Source organism: Carassius gibelio, chromosome A23 (assembly GCF_023724105.1).
Source record: "Carassius gibelio isolate Cgi1373 ecotype wild population from Czech Republic chromosome A23, carGib1.2-hapl.c, whole genome shotgun sequence".
NCBI classification, from domain to species: domain Eukaryota; kingdom Metazoa; phylum Chordata; class Actinopteri; order Cypriniformes; family Cyprinidae; genus Carassius; species Carassius gibelio.
In genome coordinates this window covers 2,929,261-2,946,255 of record NC_068393.1, presented here as the reverse complement: position 1 = coordinate 2,946,255, position 16,995 = coordinate 2,929,261, and the positions used below count along the sequence as shown (strand labels likewise).

At 46.9% G+C, this 16,995-nt stretch overlaps 22 non-coding genes across 22 annotated transcripts; 17 read left to right on the top strand and 5 right to left on the bottom strand.

Moving 5' to 3' along the window:
- Positions 1-4,358: 4,358 nt before the first annotated feature.
- On the top strand, positions 4,359-4,430 carry trnap-ugg (transfer RNA proline (anticodon UGG)). Its single transcript has one exon. It is a non-coding gene; the product is annotated as a tRNA-Pro (tRNA).
- A 97-nt stretch (positions 4,431-4,527) lies between these two features.
- On the top strand, positions 4,528-4,601 carry trnai-aau (transfer RNA isoleucine (anticodon AAU)). Its single transcript has one exon. It is a non-coding gene; the product is annotated as a tRNA-Ile (tRNA).
- Positions 4,602-5,568: 967 nt separating this feature from the next.
- On the bottom strand, positions 5,569-5,641 carry trnaa-agc (transfer RNA alanine (anticodon AGC)). Its single transcript has one exon. It is a non-coding gene; the product is annotated as a tRNA-Ala (tRNA).
- Positions 5,642-6,577: 936 nt separating this feature from the next.
- Positions 6,578-6,649, top strand: trnap-ugg (transfer RNA proline (anticodon UGG)). The gene has a single exon. It is a non-coding gene; the product is annotated as a tRNA-Pro (tRNA).
- Positions 6,650-6,746: 97 nt separating this feature from the next.
- On the top strand, positions 6,747-6,820 carry trnai-aau (transfer RNA isoleucine (anticodon AAU)). The gene has a single exon. It is a non-coding gene; the product is annotated as a tRNA-Ile (tRNA).
- A 106-nt stretch (positions 6,821-6,926) lies between these two features.
- trnaf-gaa (transfer RNA phenylalanine (anticodon GAA)) lies at positions 6,927-6,999 on the top strand. Its single transcript has one exon. It is a non-coding gene; the product is annotated as a tRNA-Phe (tRNA).
- Positions 7,000-7,134: 135 nt separating this feature from the next.
- On the top strand, positions 7,135-7,206 carry trnaq-uug (transfer RNA glutamine (anticodon UUG)). Its single transcript has one exon. It is a non-coding gene; the product is annotated as a tRNA-Gln (tRNA).
- A 775-nt stretch (positions 7,207-7,981) lies between these two features.
- On the bottom strand, positions 7,982-8,054 carry trnaa-agc (transfer RNA alanine (anticodon AGC)). The gene has a single exon. It is a non-coding gene; the product is annotated as a tRNA-Ala (tRNA).
- Positions 8,055-8,991: 937 nt separating this feature from the next.
- Positions 8,992-9,063, top strand: trnap-ugg (transfer RNA proline (anticodon UGG)). The gene has a single exon. It is a non-coding gene; the product is annotated as a tRNA-Pro (tRNA).
- Positions 9,064-9,185: 122 nt separating this feature from the next.
- trnaq-uug (transfer RNA glutamine (anticodon UUG)) lies at positions 9,186-9,257 on the top strand. The gene has a single exon. It is a non-coding gene; the product is annotated as a tRNA-Gln (tRNA).
- A 776-nt stretch (positions 9,258-10,033) lies between these two features.
- On the bottom strand, positions 10,034-10,106 carry trnaa-agc (transfer RNA alanine (anticodon AGC)). The gene has a single exon. It is a non-coding gene; the product is annotated as a tRNA-Ala (tRNA).
- A 936-nt stretch (positions 10,107-11,042) lies between these two features.
- Positions 11,043-11,114, top strand: trnap-ugg (transfer RNA proline (anticodon UGG)). Its single transcript has one exon. It is a non-coding gene; the product is annotated as a tRNA-Pro (tRNA).
- Positions 11,115-11,211: 97 nt separating this feature from the next.
- trnai-aau (transfer RNA isoleucine (anticodon AAU)) lies at positions 11,212-11,285 on the top strand. The gene has a single exon. It is a non-coding gene; the product is annotated as a tRNA-Ile (tRNA).
- Positions 11,286-11,390: 105 nt separating this feature from the next.
- Positions 11,391-11,463, top strand: trnaf-gaa (transfer RNA phenylalanine (anticodon GAA)). Its single transcript has one exon. It is a non-coding gene; the product is annotated as a tRNA-Phe (tRNA).
- Positions 11,464-12,445: 982 nt separating this feature from the next.
- On the bottom strand, positions 12,446-12,518 carry trnaa-agc (transfer RNA alanine (anticodon AGC)). The gene has a single exon. It is a non-coding gene; the product is annotated as a tRNA-Ala (tRNA).
- A 1,105-nt stretch (positions 12,519-13,623) lies between these two features.
- trnai-aau (transfer RNA isoleucine (anticodon AAU)) lies at positions 13,624-13,697 on the top strand. The gene has a single exon. It is a non-coding gene; the product is annotated as a tRNA-Ile (tRNA).
- Positions 13,698-13,803: 106 nt separating this feature from the next.
- Positions 13,804-13,876, top strand: trnaf-gaa (transfer RNA phenylalanine (anticodon GAA)). The gene has a single exon. It is a non-coding gene; the product is annotated as a tRNA-Phe (tRNA).
- A 981-nt stretch (positions 13,877-14,857) lies between these two features.
- Positions 14,858-14,930, bottom strand: trnaa-agc (transfer RNA alanine (anticodon AGC)). Its single transcript has one exon. It is a non-coding gene; the product is annotated as a tRNA-Ala (tRNA).
- Positions 14,931-15,866: 936 nt separating this feature from the next.
- On the top strand, positions 15,867-15,938 carry trnap-ugg (transfer RNA proline (anticodon UGG)). Its single transcript has one exon. It is a non-coding gene; the product is annotated as a tRNA-Pro (tRNA).
- A 97-nt stretch (positions 15,939-16,035) lies between these two features.
- Positions 16,036-16,109, top strand: trnai-aau (transfer RNA isoleucine (anticodon AAU)). The gene has a single exon. It is a non-coding gene; the product is annotated as a tRNA-Ile (tRNA).
- A 106-nt stretch (positions 16,110-16,215) lies between these two features.
- Positions 16,216-16,288, top strand: trnaf-gaa (transfer RNA phenylalanine (anticodon GAA)). Its single transcript has one exon. It is a non-coding gene; the product is annotated as a tRNA-Phe (tRNA).
- A 135-nt stretch (positions 16,289-16,423) lies between these two features.
- trnaq-uug (transfer RNA glutamine (anticodon UUG)) lies at positions 16,424-16,495 on the top strand. Its single transcript has one exon. It is a non-coding gene; the product is annotated as a tRNA-Gln (tRNA).
- Positions 16,496-16,995: the final 500 nt, after the last annotated feature.

The following is a 16,995-nucleotide window of genomic DNA, read 5'->3' as shown; positions in this document are numbered from 1 at the left end:
GATCAGGACCTGCTAGATGAGGGGTTTGAGGAAGAGAGCATGGAGGACATCACAGTTTCAGTGCTGTATGAGGATGACCCCTGCCTCAGAAACACCCCCTCATCTTTGCCTCTGCCTCAGTCCCCAGCATCACTGGCTGAGCCGTCCACATCATCTGGAGGAGAGGGACAGCATCTCGCCCCTGCCTCTTCAGTGCTGTCACAGACATCTGACACTGGAAGCAGTGTCTCCGGCGAGGCTCAGGTACGACACTCTAAGGGCTTTATTTCGTTTCAGTCTCGTTTTATTCCACATACACTACAAGCAAGTTTTTTTTTTTTACTTTATTATTATTATTATTATTATAAGGTTAAAAATAGCTTCTAGAGATTTTTGTTTAGGTTTCTTTGATGAATAGAAAGTTCAGTGTATATTGTAAGATTATAAATGTCTTTATCATCAATTTAATGCGTCCTTGCTAAATAAAAGTATTAATTTCTATAATTTAATAATAAATATATAATGATTTAAATGTTCTGACTCCACACTTTTGAAGGGTATAGTGTATAATATTAAAAAAGCTTTTTATTACAGATAAATTCTTATCTTGGATCCTTCTATTCATCAAAGAATCTTGAACAAAATGTACACAACTGTTTTAAATATTGATAATAATATCAATAAAAAAAGGTTTCTAGAACAACAAATTTCTGAAGATCATGTGACACTGAAGACTGGAGGAATGATGCTGAAAATACAGCTGTGCATCACAGGAATAAATTACACTTTAAACTATATTCAAATAGAAAGCATTTTTATTTTAAATATTAAAATTATTTCACAATATAATGGCTTTTGCTGTATTTTGAATAAAATAAATGCAGGCTTGTTGAGCAGAATTCTTTAAAAAATGTCAAAAATATTTCTGTTCAAAGGCTTTTGACTGGAAGTGTATATTAACACTAATCTGCATTTACTAGGGAGCAGTCATTGGACCTGATGGCATCGCTGGGTGGGACAAGGTCCAGGATCTGGCTGGTTTCCTGGTGGGTCTTCGTGAGGCTCCTTACCTCACCGACCTGCAGGTTACAGAGGCCATCCAGCTGTGGACCGCTCTCCCTGATGTTGATAAACAGCGGGTCAACTATCAGCCTCGACATCAGCCTCAGCTGACACATGGGCGCTTTAAGGCACCGAAGCGGTCCGGAGTCACACCGGGTGTGGAGAGTGTGAAACGGTGTCTGATTGGACATCCTGGGGGTCCAGCACAGTGGCCCAGCACCAGCCGCTTGGTTGAGGCCATTTGTATGAAGCTGTGTGCTTTACACAAGTCACCGACCAAGAAGGCTGGAGTTTCCACCCCCCAAGTGGTCTAAAATCCTTTCGGATTACCACCACATCCGAGAGCTGGTGCTTAACAATCAAAGGCTGATGGATGAAACAATGATCCAACTGTTTGAGCTGAACCAGAGGACACTCATTCAGTGGTAAGCAAGGCACATTATTTGGTTCCAGTGAACTGAATACTTCTGTACACACACACAAACACACACACACACACACACACACACACACACACACACACACACACACACACACACACACATATATATATATATATATATATATATATATATATATATATATATATATATATATATATATATATATATTTTACAAGTAATTTACTTTCAGGTTTCAACGGCAGCAGAAGAATCAGGAATTGAGTGTCCTCGTCCAGGGACTGACTCCATCTGACCCAATAGATGTGGCTGATGTGCAGCTTCCTCTGCCGAGGGAAAAATTGGATGACGTGCCATCAACATCAGGCCCAAAACATCAATTTATCCTTCCGCCAAATCGAGAAGGACAGGCTCCAATTCTGCGACCGGGTCGCCGGCCCGCTGCTGCCAAAAGGGAGTGCCCTATCGCACCCGTCCCCACAGCAGCAGGAGTTGTGCAGCCCATTTCAGCACCTGGGTCACTGTTAGGCACACTAGTGCTTAACCCAGACATGACTGTGTCAATAGTGATTCCATCTGCTGGTGCTTTGACATCCGGTCCAGGCCCAGCTCCGCCTGCTCCAGTGCCTGCTCCAGTGCCTGCTCCAGTGCCTGCTCCAGTGTCTGCTCCAGTGCCTGCTCCAGTGCCTGCTCCAGTGCCTGCTCCAGTGTCTGCTCCAGTGTCTGCTCCAGTGCCTGCTCCAGTGCCTGCTCCAGTGCCTGCTCCAGTGTCTGCTCCAGTGCCTGCTCCAGTGCCTGCTCCAGTGTCTGCTCCAGTGTCTGCTCCAGTGTCTGCTCCAGTGCCTGCTCCAGTGCCTGCTCCAGTGCCTGCTCCAGTGTCTGCTCCAGTGCCTGCTCCAGTGCCTGCTCCAGTGTCTGCTCCAGTGCCTGCTCCAGTGTCTGCTCCAGTGCCTGCTCCAGTGCCTGCTCCAGTGCCTGCTGCTCCTGTGTCCCGTTACACCCAGAGGAACAGGCGCCGGCGGGCCCTGGAGACGGAAAGCGGAGTCCATAAGAGGAAGTATGTGCGAGGGGTTACTTTTAACACATGCAGCAAATGTGGGCAGCCCAAAACTAAAGAGTTTGGTCATAGCCGATATGGGAATGCCACATTTTGCTCACGCTCCTCTAATGGAAAAACTTTAGATGATTGGTTGGCAGAACAGCGGCATTCAAAATAAATGACAAACTCCGCCTCCATTGTAAATAATGTGTATATTTTGTATATATTATATGGGCCCACTCTTTTCATATAAATTTTTTAATATAAGTAGTACATAATATCTTTCCTGTATATATAAATATTGTTTATATTATATGGGCCCACTCTTTTCATATTTTTTTTTATATTGTGTGTATGTATGTGTGTGTGTTCATTTTAATAAAACATTTTGTATATATTACTTGGGCCCACTCTTTCGTATTGTGCTTTTTATATTCTGTGTATGTACAGTATGTGTTTGTACTAATTTTAATAGAACATTTTTTTGATAAGATAAAAAAAATCTGCTAAATCATATCAATCAAATCATATCCACACACACAAAACGTATTTGAAGAAACGTTTTTTATTAATTTTATTTAAACACAAACATTTAAATAATACACACACACAAATCTATGTAATATAAAATCAATCAATTGTGTCATAGATAACAAAATAAAAGTCTCGGTTTATTGCATGCTTAAAAATACACGTCGAGGACATATGACGTCACGGCTCATCCGAGAGAGCACGGGTTCGAATCCAGGCCGCGGAGGGTAGAGTTGTCTCACATGTAATTAAAACTCTTCAAAACGAAGAGAAATATACCCCGAGTATTGCAGCAGGGGAAATCTTTCGGCGTTTTCACGTGTTCTGCGTCTTTTTCGCTTGCGGGCGGGGCTCAAAGATTGGACCCCTTCCTTTGCGCAGCTAGCGCTCTACCATTTGAGCTAATTCCCCTGGCCTTTCAAGAATGACGAGCATAGCTGCGAATGACCGGCTTGATGCAAAGAGGCCGTCCCTCCTCTGGGCTTGCACCTTTGCACTGGCCGCGATTGTTGTCGAATTAACAAAGTGATTTAGCTTTTGTGTTAAAGGACCTTCTCGGTCTTGTTACGCCAGTATGCATGTGCGGATTCTTGTATTATGCAGACTACCTTGCATCACTCGGGTCACGCAGACAACTTCTCACCTCTTTTTTCTCACACTGACTTAAAGAATAAGGAAGCGGTTCTCCATTCCAGTCCTCGCTCCCCAAAGGTCTGCATATTTTGCATGTCTCTCTTTGTTAGCACACCTGATTCGGATAATCAGCTCATTAGAAGTGAGCTCCTTGCGATTGACATGGTCCCTACACAGTGTTAATTGCTCCCCACTCCCTGAGCAGGGGAAATCCGTCGAAGTTTACTTCACTTTGGAACATTGGTTCACGGATTTGCGCTGCGCAACGTCTTCACACATGGACAAGTGTGACATCATATACCTCTGTATACCTCTGTACACCTCTGTGTTAGTCACTTTGAACTGAACGTACACATACGCTTTGAACTTGAATCACGGAGGGATGTCATGTGATGTCCACTTCTCAGGGCACTTACGTTTGAATGGAACAAATGTCTGAAGCTATACGAGAAACATACAAAATGTGAAGAGCAGGGGGCTCGAGGACTGGAATTGAGAACCGCTGGTCTAAGTGACATCTGACAGTTTCAGCTGTCCTCCCTAACATCCCTCTACATGTTAGACACAGCCACATTTTTAGGTCAGTTAAGAGGCCAACTTGCGTTCGTTATCCTTTAACACTGTCTCGAGGTCTTTGATTGCTTCCACGTTAGTTCATGTTCCTTCTTTTATTGATGCTGCAGTAGCTCTTTTTTCTCGGCCCAGCACAGGAAGGCTCGTTGGTCTAGGGGTATGAATCTCGCTTTGGGTGCGAGAGGTCCCGGGTTCAAATCCCGGACGAGCCCTTGGTCGGGATAAAACGTGAAGCTTTGTTGTTTCGTTGCGTTCACTAACATTGAGGCAGTTTTTTATTCAATCGGGTAGAGACAAATGGCGAAGGGAGGCCGGTTAGCTCAGCTGGTTAGAGCGTGGTGCTAATAACGCCAAGGTCGCGGGTTCGATCCCCGTACTGGCCAGCTGTTTTTATTGTCTGGGGGCTCATCTCTGCTCTGCTCTTCTCCTGTGACAAAGAGTAGGGTGATCTCACTGAAATCCCTGCTTGCTAAGCAGGAGCTTGTTGTGGCCGAAATAGCTCAGTTGGGAGAGCGTAATGGTCAGCACTCTGGGCTTTGAATCCAGCGATCTGAGTTCGAATCTCGGTGGAACCTGTGTGGTTTCTTGCCGCAGGAAAAGAAAAAAACAGCACTAGTTTGGTACTGGTGACAGTCTTTGTGGCCCTGTGAGCAACGGCTGCTCCAGGTAAGGTTTCATGGTGTAATGGTTAGCACTCTGAATCCAGTGATCCGAGTTCAAATCGCGGTGGGACCACTTTTTGCAACCAATTTGCGCAGGACCATGTCTGAAATACTTTTTGGCAGCTTTGAGTCCAAAAAAATTAACTAACGTAGAGACTGTGGCAGCATTGCATCGATGCCCAGTCGGTCTCTTTAGGGCAGTGGTTCTCAAACCTGTCCTGGAGGCACCCCTGCCCTGCACAGTTTGATTGTCTGCCTTATTAGACACACCCAAATAAGGTCTTGCGGTCTCTATCAATGAGTTGATGATTTGAAACAGGTGTGATAGATGAGGGAAACATTCAAAATGTGTAGGGCAGGGGTGCCTCCAGGACAGGTTTGAAAACCACTGCTTTAGGGAACTGTGTGTAAAATGGCAATGTTTTGCAACCAATTTGCACAGGACCATGTCTGAAATACTTTTTGGCAGCTGTGAGACCCAAAAAAAGCTAACGTGGGAGTGTCGCAGCATTGCGTCAGTGCTAGACACACCCAAATCAGGTCTTGCAGTCTCTATTAATGAGCTGATGATTTGAAACTGGTGTGTTAGATGAGGGGAAATGCAAAATGTGCAGGGCAGGGATGCCTCCAGGACAGGATTGAAAACCACTGATTTAGGGATGTGTGAGTAAAAGGGCATGAGCCAACTTGGAGAATGCGGGCATCGATCCCGCTACCTCTCGCATGCTAAGCGAGCGCTCTACCATTTGAGCTAATTCCCCTGGCCTTTTAAGAATGACGAGCATAGCTGCGAATGACCGGCTTGATGCAAAGAGGCCGTCCCTCCTCTAGGCTTGCACCTTTGCACTGGCCGCGATTGTGTTGTCGAATTAACAAAGAGATTTAGCTTTTGTGTTAAAGGACCTTCTCGGTCTTGTTACGCCAGTATGCATGTGCGGATTCTTGTATTATGCAGACTACCTTGCATCACTCGGGTCACGCAGACAACTTCTCACCTCTTTTTTCTCACACTGACTTAAAGAATAAGGAAGCGGTTCTCCATTCCAGTCCTCGCTCCCCAAAGGTCTGCATATTTTGCATGTCTCTCTTTGTTAGCACACCTGATTCGGATAATCAGCTCATTAGAAGTGAGCTCCTTGCGATTGACATGGTCCCTACACAGTGTTCATTGCTCCCCACTCCCTGAGCAGGGGAAATCCGTCGAAGTTTACTTCACTTTGGAACATTGGTTCACGGATTTGCGCAGCGCAACGTCTTCACACATGGACAAGTGTGACATCATATACCTCTGTATACCTCTGTACACCTCTGTGTTAGTCACTTTGAACTGAACGTACACATACGCTTTGAACTTGAATCACGGAGGGATGTCATGTGATGTCCACTTCTCAGGGCACTTACGTTTGAATGGAACAAATGTCTGAAGCTATACGAGAAACATACAAAATGTGAAGAGCAGGGGGCTCGAGGACTGGAGTTGAGAACCGCTGGTCTAAGTGACATCTGACAGTTTCAGCTGTCCTCCCTAACATCCCTCTACATGTTAGACACAGCCACATTTTTAGGTCAGTTAAGAGGCCAACTTGCGTTCGTTAGCCTTTAACACTGTCTCGAGGTCTTTGATTGCTTCCACGTTAGTTCATGTTCCTTCTTTTATTGATGCTGCAGTAGCTCTTTTGATCGGCCCAGCACAGGAAGGCTCGTTGGTCTAGGGGTATGATTCTCGCTTTGGGTGCGAGAGGTCCCGGGTTCAAATCCCGGACGAGCCCTTGGTCGGGATAAAACGTGAAGCTTTGTTGTCTCGTTGCGTTCACTAACATTGAGGCAGTTTTTTATTCAATCGGGTAGAGACAGATGGCGAAGGGAGGCCGGTTAGCTCAGCTGGTTAGAGCGTGGTGCTAATAACGCCAAGGTCGCGGGTTCGATCCCCGTACTGGCCAGCTGTTTTTATTGTCTGGGGGCTCATCTCTGCTCTGCTCTTCTCCTGTGACAAAGAGTAGGGTGATCTCACTGAAATCCCTGCTTGCTAAGCAGGAGCTTGTTGTGGCCGAAATAGCTCAGTTGGGAGAGCGTTAGACTGAAGATCTAAAGGTCCCTGGTTCGATCCCGGGTTTCGGCAAAATCTCCCAATCATTTCCTCTTTTTGAGGCGGGCCAGTGACCAAAAATCACTGGGTTCCAATTTCTCTGTATAACTGCTTCCCCACTGCCACGGAGCTATCTGTTTCCCAGTTGGCCACCAAACAAGCAGTTTCGGTTCCATGGTGTAATGGTCAGCACTCTGGGCTTTGAATCCAGCGATCTGAGTTCGAATCTCGGTGGAACCTGTGTGGTTTCTTGCCGCAGGAAAAGAAAAAAACAGCACTAGTTTGGCACTGGTGACAGTCTTTGTGGCCCTGTGAGCAACGGCTGCTCCAGGTAAGGTTTCATGGTGTAATGGTTAGCACTCTGAATCCAGTGATCCGAGTTCAAATCGCGGTGGGACCACTTTTTGCAACCAATTTGCGCAGGACCATGTCTGAAATACTTTTTGGCAGCTTTGAGTCCAAGAAAATTAACTAACGTAGAGACTGTGGCAGCATTGCATCGATGCCCAGTCGGTCTCTTTAGGGCAGTGGTTCTCAAACCTGTCCTGGAGGCACCCCTGCCCTGCACAGTTTGATTGTCTGCCTTATTAGACACACCCAAATAAGGTCTTGCGGTCTCTATCAATGAGTTGATGATTTGAAACAGGTGTGATAGATGAGGGAAACATTCAAAATGTGTAGGGCAGGGGTGCCTCCAGGACAGGTTTGAAAACCACTGCTTTAGGGAACTGTGTGTAAAATGGCAATGTTTTGCAACCAATTTGTACAGGACCATGTCTGAAATACTTTTTGGCAGCTGTGAGACCCAAAAAAAGCTAACGTGGGAGTGTCGCAGCATTGCGTCAGTGCTAGACACACCCAAATCAGGTCTTGCAGTCTCTATTAATGAGCTGATGATTTGAAACTGGTGTGTTAGATGAGGGGAAATGCAAAATGTGCAGGGCAGGGATGCCTCCAGGACAGGATTGAAAACCACTGATTTAGGGATGTGTGAGTAAAAGGGCATGAGCCAACTTGGAGAATGCGGGCATCGATCCCGCTACCTCTCGCATGCTAAGCGAGCGCTCTACCATTTGAGCTAATTCCCCTGGCCTTTCAAGAATGACGAGCATAGCCGCAAATGACCTGCTTGATGCAAAGAGGCCGTCCCTCCTCTAGGCTTGCACCTTTGCACTGGCCGCGATTGTGTTGTCGAATTAACAAAGAGATTTAGCTTTTGTGTTAAAGGACCTTCTCGGTCTTGTTACGCCAGTATGCATGTGCGGATTCTTGTATTATGCAGACTACCTTGCATCACTCGGGTCACGCAGACAACTTCTCACCTCTTTTTTCTCACACTGACTTAAAGAATAAGGAAGCGGTTCTCCATTCCAGTCCTCGCTCCCCAAAGGTCTGCATATTTTGCATGTCTCTCTTTGTTAGCACACCTGATTCGGATAATCAGCTCATTAGAAGTGAGCTCCTTGCGATTGACATGGTCCCTACACAGTGTTCATTGCTCCCCACTCCCTGAGCAGGGGAAATCCGTCGAAGTTTACTTCACTTTGGAACATTGGTTCACGGATTTGCGCTGCGCAACGTCTTCACACATGGACAAGTGTGACATCATATACCTCTGTATACCTCTGTACACCTCTGTGTTAGTCACTTTGAACTGAACGTACACATACGCTTTGAACTTGAATCACGGAGGGATGTCATGTGATGTCCACTTCTCAGGGCACTTACGTTTGAATGGAACAAATGTCTGAAGCTATACGAGAAACATACAAAATTTGAGGAGCAGGGGGCTCGAGGACTGGAATTGAGAACCGCTGGTCTAAGTGACATCTGACAGTTTCAGCTGTCCTCCCTAACATCCCTCTACATGTTAGACACAGCCACATTTTTAGGTCAGTTAAGAGGCCAACTTGCGTTCGTTAGCCTTTAACACTGTCTCGAGGTCTTTGATTGCTTCCACGTTAGTTCATGTTCCTTCTTTTATTGATGCTGCAGTAGCTCTTTTTTCTCGGCCCAGCACAGGAAGGCTCGTTGGTCTAGGGGTATGATTCTCGCTTTGGGTGCGAGAGGTCCCGGGTTCAAATCCCGGACGAGCCCTTGGTCGGGATAAAACGCGGGCCAGTGACCAAAAATCACTGGGTTCCAACTTCTCTGTATAACTGCTTCCCCACTGCCACGGAGCTATCTGTTTCCCAGTTGGCCACCAAACAAGCAGTTTCGGTTCCATGGTGTAATGGTCAGCACTCTGGGCTTTGAATCCAGCGATCTGAGTTCGAATCTCGGTGGAACCTGTGTGGTTTCTTGCCGCAGGAAAAGAAAAAAACAGCACTAGTTTGGCACTGGTGACAGTCTTTGTGGCCCTGTGAGCAATGGCTGCTCCAGGTAAGGTTTCATGGTGTAATGGTTAGCACTCTGAATCCAGTGATCCGAGTTCAAATCGCGGTGGGACCACTTTTTGCAACCAATTTGCGCAGGACCATGTCTGAAATACTTTTTGGCAGCTTTGAGTCCAAAAAAATTAACTAACGTAGAGACTGTGGCAGCATTGCATCGATGCCCAGTCGGTCTCTTTAGGGCAGTGGTTCTCAAACCTGTCCTGGAGGCACCCCTGCCCTGCACAGTTTGATTGTCTGCCTTATTAGACACACCCAAATAAGGTCTTGCGGTCTCTATCAATGAGTTGATGATTTGAAACAGGTGTGATAGATGAGGGAAACATTCAAAATGTGTAGGGCAGGGGTGCCTCCAGGACAGGTTTGAAAACCACTGCTTTAGGGAACTGTGTGTAAAATGGCAATGTTTTGCAACCAATTTGCACAGGACCATGTCTGAAATACTTTTTGGCAGCTGTGAGACCCAAAAAAAGCTAACGTGGGAGTGTCGCAGCATTGCGTCAGTGCTAGACACACCCAAATCAGGTCTTGCAGTCTCTATTAATGAGCTGATGATTTGAAACTGGTGTGTTAGATGAGGGGAAATGCAAAATGTGCAGGGCAGGGATGCCTCCAGGACAGGATTGAAAAACCACTGATTTAGGGATGTGTGAGTAAAAGGGCATGAGCCAACTTGGAGAATGCGGGCATCGATCCCGCTACCTCTCGCATGCTAAGCGAACGCTCTACCATTTGAGCTAATTCCCCTGGCCTTTCAAGAATGACGAGCATAGCCGCGAATGACCGGCTTGATGCAAAGAGGCCGTCCCTCCTCTAGGCTTGCACCTTTGCACTGGCCGCGATTGTGTTGTCGAATTAACAAAGAGATTTAGCTTTTGTGTTAAAGGACCTTCTCGGTCTTGTTACGCCAGTATGCATGTGCGGATTCTTGTATTATGCAGACTACCTTGCATCACTCGGGTCACGCAGACAACTTCTCACCTCTTTTTTCTCACACTGACTTAAAGAATAAGGAAGCGGTTCTCCATTCCAGTCCTCGCTCCCCAAAGGTCTGCATATTTTGCATGTCTCTCTTTGTTAGCACACCTGATTCGGATAATCAGCTCATTAGAAGTGAGCTCCTTGCGATTGACATGGTCCCTACACAGTGTTCATTGCTCCCCACTCCCTGAGCAGGGGAAATCCGTCGAAGTTTACTTCACTTTGGAACATTGGTTCACGGATTTGCGCTGCGCAACGTCTTCACACATGGACAAGTGTGACATCATATACCTCTGTATACCTCTGTACACCTCTGTGTTAGTCACTTTGAACTGTACGTACACATACGCTTTGAACTTGAATCACGGAGGGATGTCATGTGATGTCCACTTCTCAGGGCACTTACGTTTGAATGGAACAAATGTCTGAAGCTATACGAGAAACATACAAAATGTGAAGAGCAGGGGGCTCGAGGACTGGAATTGAGAACCGCTGGTCTAAGTGACATCTGACAGTTTCAGCTGTCCTCCCTAACATCCCTCTACATGTTAGACACAGCCACATTTTTAGGTCAGTTAAGAGGCCAACTTGCGTTCGTTAGCCTTTAACACTGTCTCGAGGTCTTTGATTGCTTCCACGTTAGTTCATGTTCCTTCTTTTATTGATGCTGCAGTAGCTCTTTTTCTCGGCCCAGCACAGGAAGGCTCGTTGGTCTAGGGGTATGATTCTCGCTTTGGGTGCGAGAGGTCCCGGGTTCAAATCCCGGACGAGCCCTTGGTCGGGATAAAACGTGAAGCTTTGTTGTCTCGTTGCGTTCACTAACATTGAGGCAGTTTTTTATTCAATCGGGTAGAGACAGATGGCGAAGGAAGGCCGGTTAGCTCAGCTGGTTAGAGCGTGGTGCTAATAACGCCAAGGTCGCGGGTTCGATCCCCGTACTGGCCAGCTGTTTTTATTGTCTGGGGGCTCATCTCTGCTCTGCTCTTCTCCTGTGCAAAGAGTAGGGTGATCTCACTGAAATCCCTGCTTGCTAAGCAGGAGCTTGTTGTGGCCGAAATAGCTCAGTTGGGAGAGCGTTAGACTGAAGATCTAAAGGTCCCTGGTTCGATCCCGGGTTTCGGCAAAATCTCCCACTCATTTCCTCTTTTTGAGGCGGGCCAGTGACCAAAAATCACTGGGTTTCAACTTCTCTGTATAACTGCTTCCCCACTGCCACGGAGCTATCTGTTTCCCAGTTGGCCACCAAACAAGCAGTTTCGGTTCCAATGTTTAATGGTCAGCACTCTGGGCTTTGAATCCAGCGATCTGAGTTCGAATCTCGGTAGAACCTGTGTGGTTTCTTGCCGCAGGAAAAGAAAAAAACAGCACTAGTTTGGCACTGGTGACAGTCTTTGTGGCCCTGTGAGCAACGGCTGCTCCAGGTAAGGTTTCATGGTGTAATGGTTAGCACTCTGAATCCAGTGATCCGAGTTCAAATCGCGGTGGGAACACTTTTTGCAACCAATTTGCGCAGGACCATGTCTGAAATACTTTTTGGCAGCTTTGAGTCCAATAAAATTAACTAACGTAGAGACTGTGGCAGCATTGCATCAATGCCCAGTCGGTCTCTTTAGGGCAGTGGTTCTCAAACCTGTCCTGGAGGCACCCCTGCCCTGCACAGTTTGATTGTCTGCCTTATTAGACACACCCAAATAAGGTCTTGCGGTCTCTATCAATGAGTTGATGATTTGAAACAGGTGTGATAGATGAGGGAAACATTCAAAATGTGTAGGGCAGGGGTGCCTCCAGGACAGGTTTGAAAACCACTGCTTTAGGGAACTGTGTGTAAAATGGCAATGTTTTGCAACCAATTTGCACAGGACCATGTCTGAAATACTTTTTGGCAGCTGTGAGACCCAAAAAAAGCTAACGTGGGAGTGTCGCAGCATTGCGTCAGTGCTAGACACACCCAAATCAGGTCTTGCAGTCTCTATTAATGAGCTGATGATTTGAAACTGGTGTGTTAGATGAGGGGAAATGCAAAATGTGCAGGGCAGGGATGCCTCCAGGACAGGATTGAAAACCACTGATTTAGGGATGTGTGAGTAAAAGGGCATGAGCCAACTTGGAGAATGCGGGTATCGATCCCGCTACCTCTCGCATGCTAAGCGAGCGCTCTACCATTTGAGCTAATTCCCCTGGCCTTTCAAGAATGACGAGCATAGCTGCGAATGACCGGCTTGATGCAAAGAGGCCGTCCCTCCTCTAGGCTTGCACCTTTGCACTGGCCGCGATTGTGTTGTCGAATTAACAAAGAGATTTAGCTTTTGTGTTAAAGGACCTTCTCGGTCTTGTTACGCCAGTATGCATGTGCGGATTCTTGTATTATGCAGACTACCTTGCATCACTCGGGTCACGCAGACAACTTCTCACCTCTTTTTTCTCACACTGACTTAAAGAATAAGGAAGCGGTTCTCCATTCCAGTCCTCGCTCCCCAAAGGTCTGCATATTTTGCATGTCTCTCTTTGTTAGCACACCTGATTCGGATAATCAGCTCATTAGAAGTGAGCTCCTTGCGATTGACATGGTCCCTACACAGTGTTCATTGCTCCCCACTCCCTGAGCAGGGGAAATCCGTCGAAGTTTACTTCACTTTGGAACATTGGTTCACGGATTTGCGCTGCGCAACGTCTTCACACATGGACAAGTGTGACATCATATACCTCTGTATACCTCTGTACACCTCTGTGTTAGTCACTTTGAACTGAACGTACACATACGCTTTGAACTTGAATCACGGAGGGATGTCATGTGATGTCCACTTCTCAGGGCACTTACGTTTGAATGGAACAAATGTCTGAAGCTATACGAGAAACATACAAAATGTGAAGAGCAGGGGGCTCGAGGACTGGAATTGAGAACCGCTGGTCTAAGTGACATCTGACAGTTTCAGCTGTCCTCCCTAACATCCCTCTACATGTTAGACACAGCCACATTTTTAGGTCAGTTAAGAGGCCAACTTGCGTTCGTTAGCCTTTAACACTGTCTCGAGGTCTTTGATTGCTTCCACGTTAGTTCATGTTCCTTCTTTTATTGATGCTGCAGTAGCTCTTTTTCTCGGTCCAGCACAGGAAGGCTCCTTGGTCTAGGGGTATGATTCTCGCTGTGGGTGCGAGAGGTCCCGGGTTCAAATCCCGGACGAGCCCTTGGTCGGGATAAAACGTGAAGCTTTGTTGTCTCGTTGCGTTCACTAACATTGAGACAGTTTTTTATTCAATCGGGTAGAGACAGATGGCGAAGGGAGGCCGGTTAGCTCAGCTGGTTAGAGCGTGGTGCTAATAACGCCAAGGTCGCGGGTTCGATCCCCGTACTGGCCAGCTGTTTTTATTGTCTGGGGGCTCATCTCTGCTCTGCTCTTCTCCTGTGACAAAGAGTAGGGTGATCTCACTGAAATGCCTGCTTGCTAAGCAGGAGCTTGTTGTGGCCGAAATAGCTCAGTTGGGAGAGCGTTAGACTGAAGATCTAAAGGTCCCTGGTTCGATCCCGGGTTTCGGCAAAATCTCCCACTCATTTCCTCTTTTTGAGGCGGGCCAGTGACCAAAAATCACTGGGTTCCAACTTCTCTGTATAACTGCTTCCCCACTGCCACGGAGCTATCTGTTTCCCAGTTGGCCACCAAACAAGCAGTTTCGGTTCCAATGTTTAATGGTCAGCACTCTGGGCTTTGAATCCAGCGATCTGAGTTCGAATCTCGGTGGAACCTGTGTGGTTTCTTGCCGCAGGAAAAGAAAAAAACAGCACTAGTTTGGCACTGGTGACAGTCTTTGTGGCCCTGTGAGCAACGGCTGCTCCAGGTAAGGTTTCATGGTGTAATGGTTAGCACTCTGAATCCAGTGATCCGAGTTCAAATCGCGGTGGGACCACTTTTTGCAACCAATTTGCGCAGGACCATGTCTGAAATACTTTTTGGCAGCTTTGAGTCCAAAAAAATTAACTAACGTAGAGACTGTGGCAGCATTGCATCGATGCCCAGTCGGTCTCTTTAGGGCAGTGGTTCTCAAACCTGTCCTGGAGGCACCCCTGCCCTGCACAGTTTGATTGTCTGCCTTATTAGACACACCCAAATAAGGTCTTGCGGTCTCTATCAATGAGTTGATGATTTGAAACAGGTGTGATAGATGAGGGAAACATTCAAAATGTGTAGGGCAGGGGTGCCTTCAGGACAGGTTTGAAAACCACTGCTTTAGGGAACTGTGTGTAAAATGGCAATGTTTTGCAACCAATTTGCACAGGCCATGTCTGAAATACTTTTTGGCAGCTGTGAGACCCAAAAAAAGCTAACGTGGGAGTGTCGCAGCATTTCGTCAGTGCTAGACACACCCAAATCAGGTCTTGCAGTCTCTATTAATGAGCTGATGATTTGAAACTGGTGTGTTAGATGAGGGGAAATGCAAAATGTGCAGGGCAGGGATGCCTCCAGGACAGGATTGAAAACCACTGATTTAGGGATGTGTGAGTAAAAGGGCATGAGCCAACTTGGAGAATGCGGGTATCGATCCCGCTACCTCTCGCATGCTAAGCGAGCGCTCTACCATTTGAGCTAATTCCCCTGGCCTTTCAAGAATGACGAGCATAGCTGCGAATGACCGGCTTGATGCAAAGAGGCCGTCCCTCCTCTAGGCTTGCACCTTTGCACTGGCCGCGATTGTGTTGTCGAATTAACAAAGAGATTTAGCTTTTGTGTTAAAGGACCTTCTCGGTCTTGTTACGCCAGTAGGCATGTGCGGATTCTTGTATTATGCAGACTACCTTGCATCACTCGGGTCACGCAGACAACTTCTCACCTCTTTTTTCTCACACTGACTTAAAGAATAAGGAAGCGGTTCTCCATTCCAGTCCTCGCTCCCCAAAGGTCTGCATATTTTGCATGTCTCTCTTTGTTAGCACACCTGATTCGGATAAACAGCTCATTAGAAGTGAGCTCCTTGCGATTGACATGGTCCCTACACAGTGTTCATTGCTCCCCACTCCCTGAGCAGGGGAAATCCGTCGAAGTTTACTTCACTTTGGAACATTGGTTGACGGATTTGCGCTGCGCAACGTCTTCACACATGGACAAGTGTGACATCATATACCTCTGTATACCTCTGTACACCTCTGTGTTAGTCACTTTGAACTGAACGTACACATACGCTTTGAACTTGAATCACGGAGGGATGTCATGTGATGTCCACTTCTCAGGGCACTTACGTTTGAATGGAACAAATGTCTGAAGCTATACGAGAAACATACAAAATGTGAAGAGCAGGGGGCTCGAGGACTGGAATTGAGAACCGCTGGTCTAAGTGACATCTGACAGTTTCAGCTGTCCTCCCTAACATCCCTCTACATGTTAGACACAGCCACATTTTTAGGTCAGTTAAGAGGCCAACTTGCGTTCGTTAGCCTCTAACACTGTCTCGAGGTCTTTGATTGCTTCCACGTTAGTTCATGTTCCTTCTTTTATTGATGCTGCAGTAGCTCTTTTTCTCGGCCCAGCACAGGAAGGCTCGTTGGTCTAGGGGTATGATTCTCGCTGTGGGTGCGAGAGGTCCCGGGTTCAAATCCCGGACGAGCCCTTGGTTGGGATAAAACGTGAAGCTTTGTTGTCTCGTTGCGTTCACTAACATTGAGACAGTTTTTTATTCAATCGGGTAGAGACAGATGGCGAAGGGAGGCCGGTTAGCTCAGCTGGTTAGAGCGTGGTGCTAATAACGCCAAGGTCGCGGGTTCGATCCCCGTACTGGCCAGCTGTTTTTATTGTCTGGGGGCTCATCTCTGCTCTGCTCTTCTCCTGTGACAAAGAGTAGGGTGATCTCACTGAAATCCCTGCTTGCTAAGCAGGAGCTTGTTGTGGCCGAAATAGCTCAGTTGGGAGAGCGTTAGACTGAAGATCTAAAGGTCCCTGGTTCGATCCCGGGTTTCGGCAAAATCTCCCACTCATTTCCTCTTTTTGAGGCGGGCCAGTGACCAAAAATCACTGGGTTCCAACTTCTCTGTATAACTGCTTCCCCACTGCGACGGAGCTATCTGTTTCCCAGTTGGCCACCAAACAAGCAGTTTCGGTTCCATGGTGTAATAGTCAGCACTCTGGGCTTTGAATCCAGCGATCTGAGTTCGAATCTCGGTGGAACCTGTGTGGTTTCTTGCCGCAGGAAAAGAAAAAAACAGCACTAGTTTGGCACTGGTGACAGTCTTTGTGGCCCTGTGAGCAACGGCTGCTCCAGGTAAGGTTTCATGGTGTAATGGTTAGCACTCTGAATCCAGTGATCCGAGTTCAAATCGCGGTGGGACCACTTTTTGCAACCAATTTGCGCAGGACCATGTCTGAAATACTTTTTGGCAGCTTTGAGTCCAAAAAAATTAACTAACGTAGAGACTGTGGCAGCATTGCATCGATGCCCAGTCGGTCTCTTTAGGGCAGTGGTTCTCAAACCTGTCCTGGAGGCACCCCTGCCCTGCACAGTTTGATTGTCTGCTTTATTAGACACACCCAAATAAGGTCTTGCGGTCTCTATCAATGAGTTGATGATTTGAAACAGGTGTGATAGATGAGGGAAACATTCAAAATGTGTAGGGCAGGGGTGCCTCCAGGACAGGTTTGAAAACCACTGCTTTAGGGAACTGTGTGTAAAA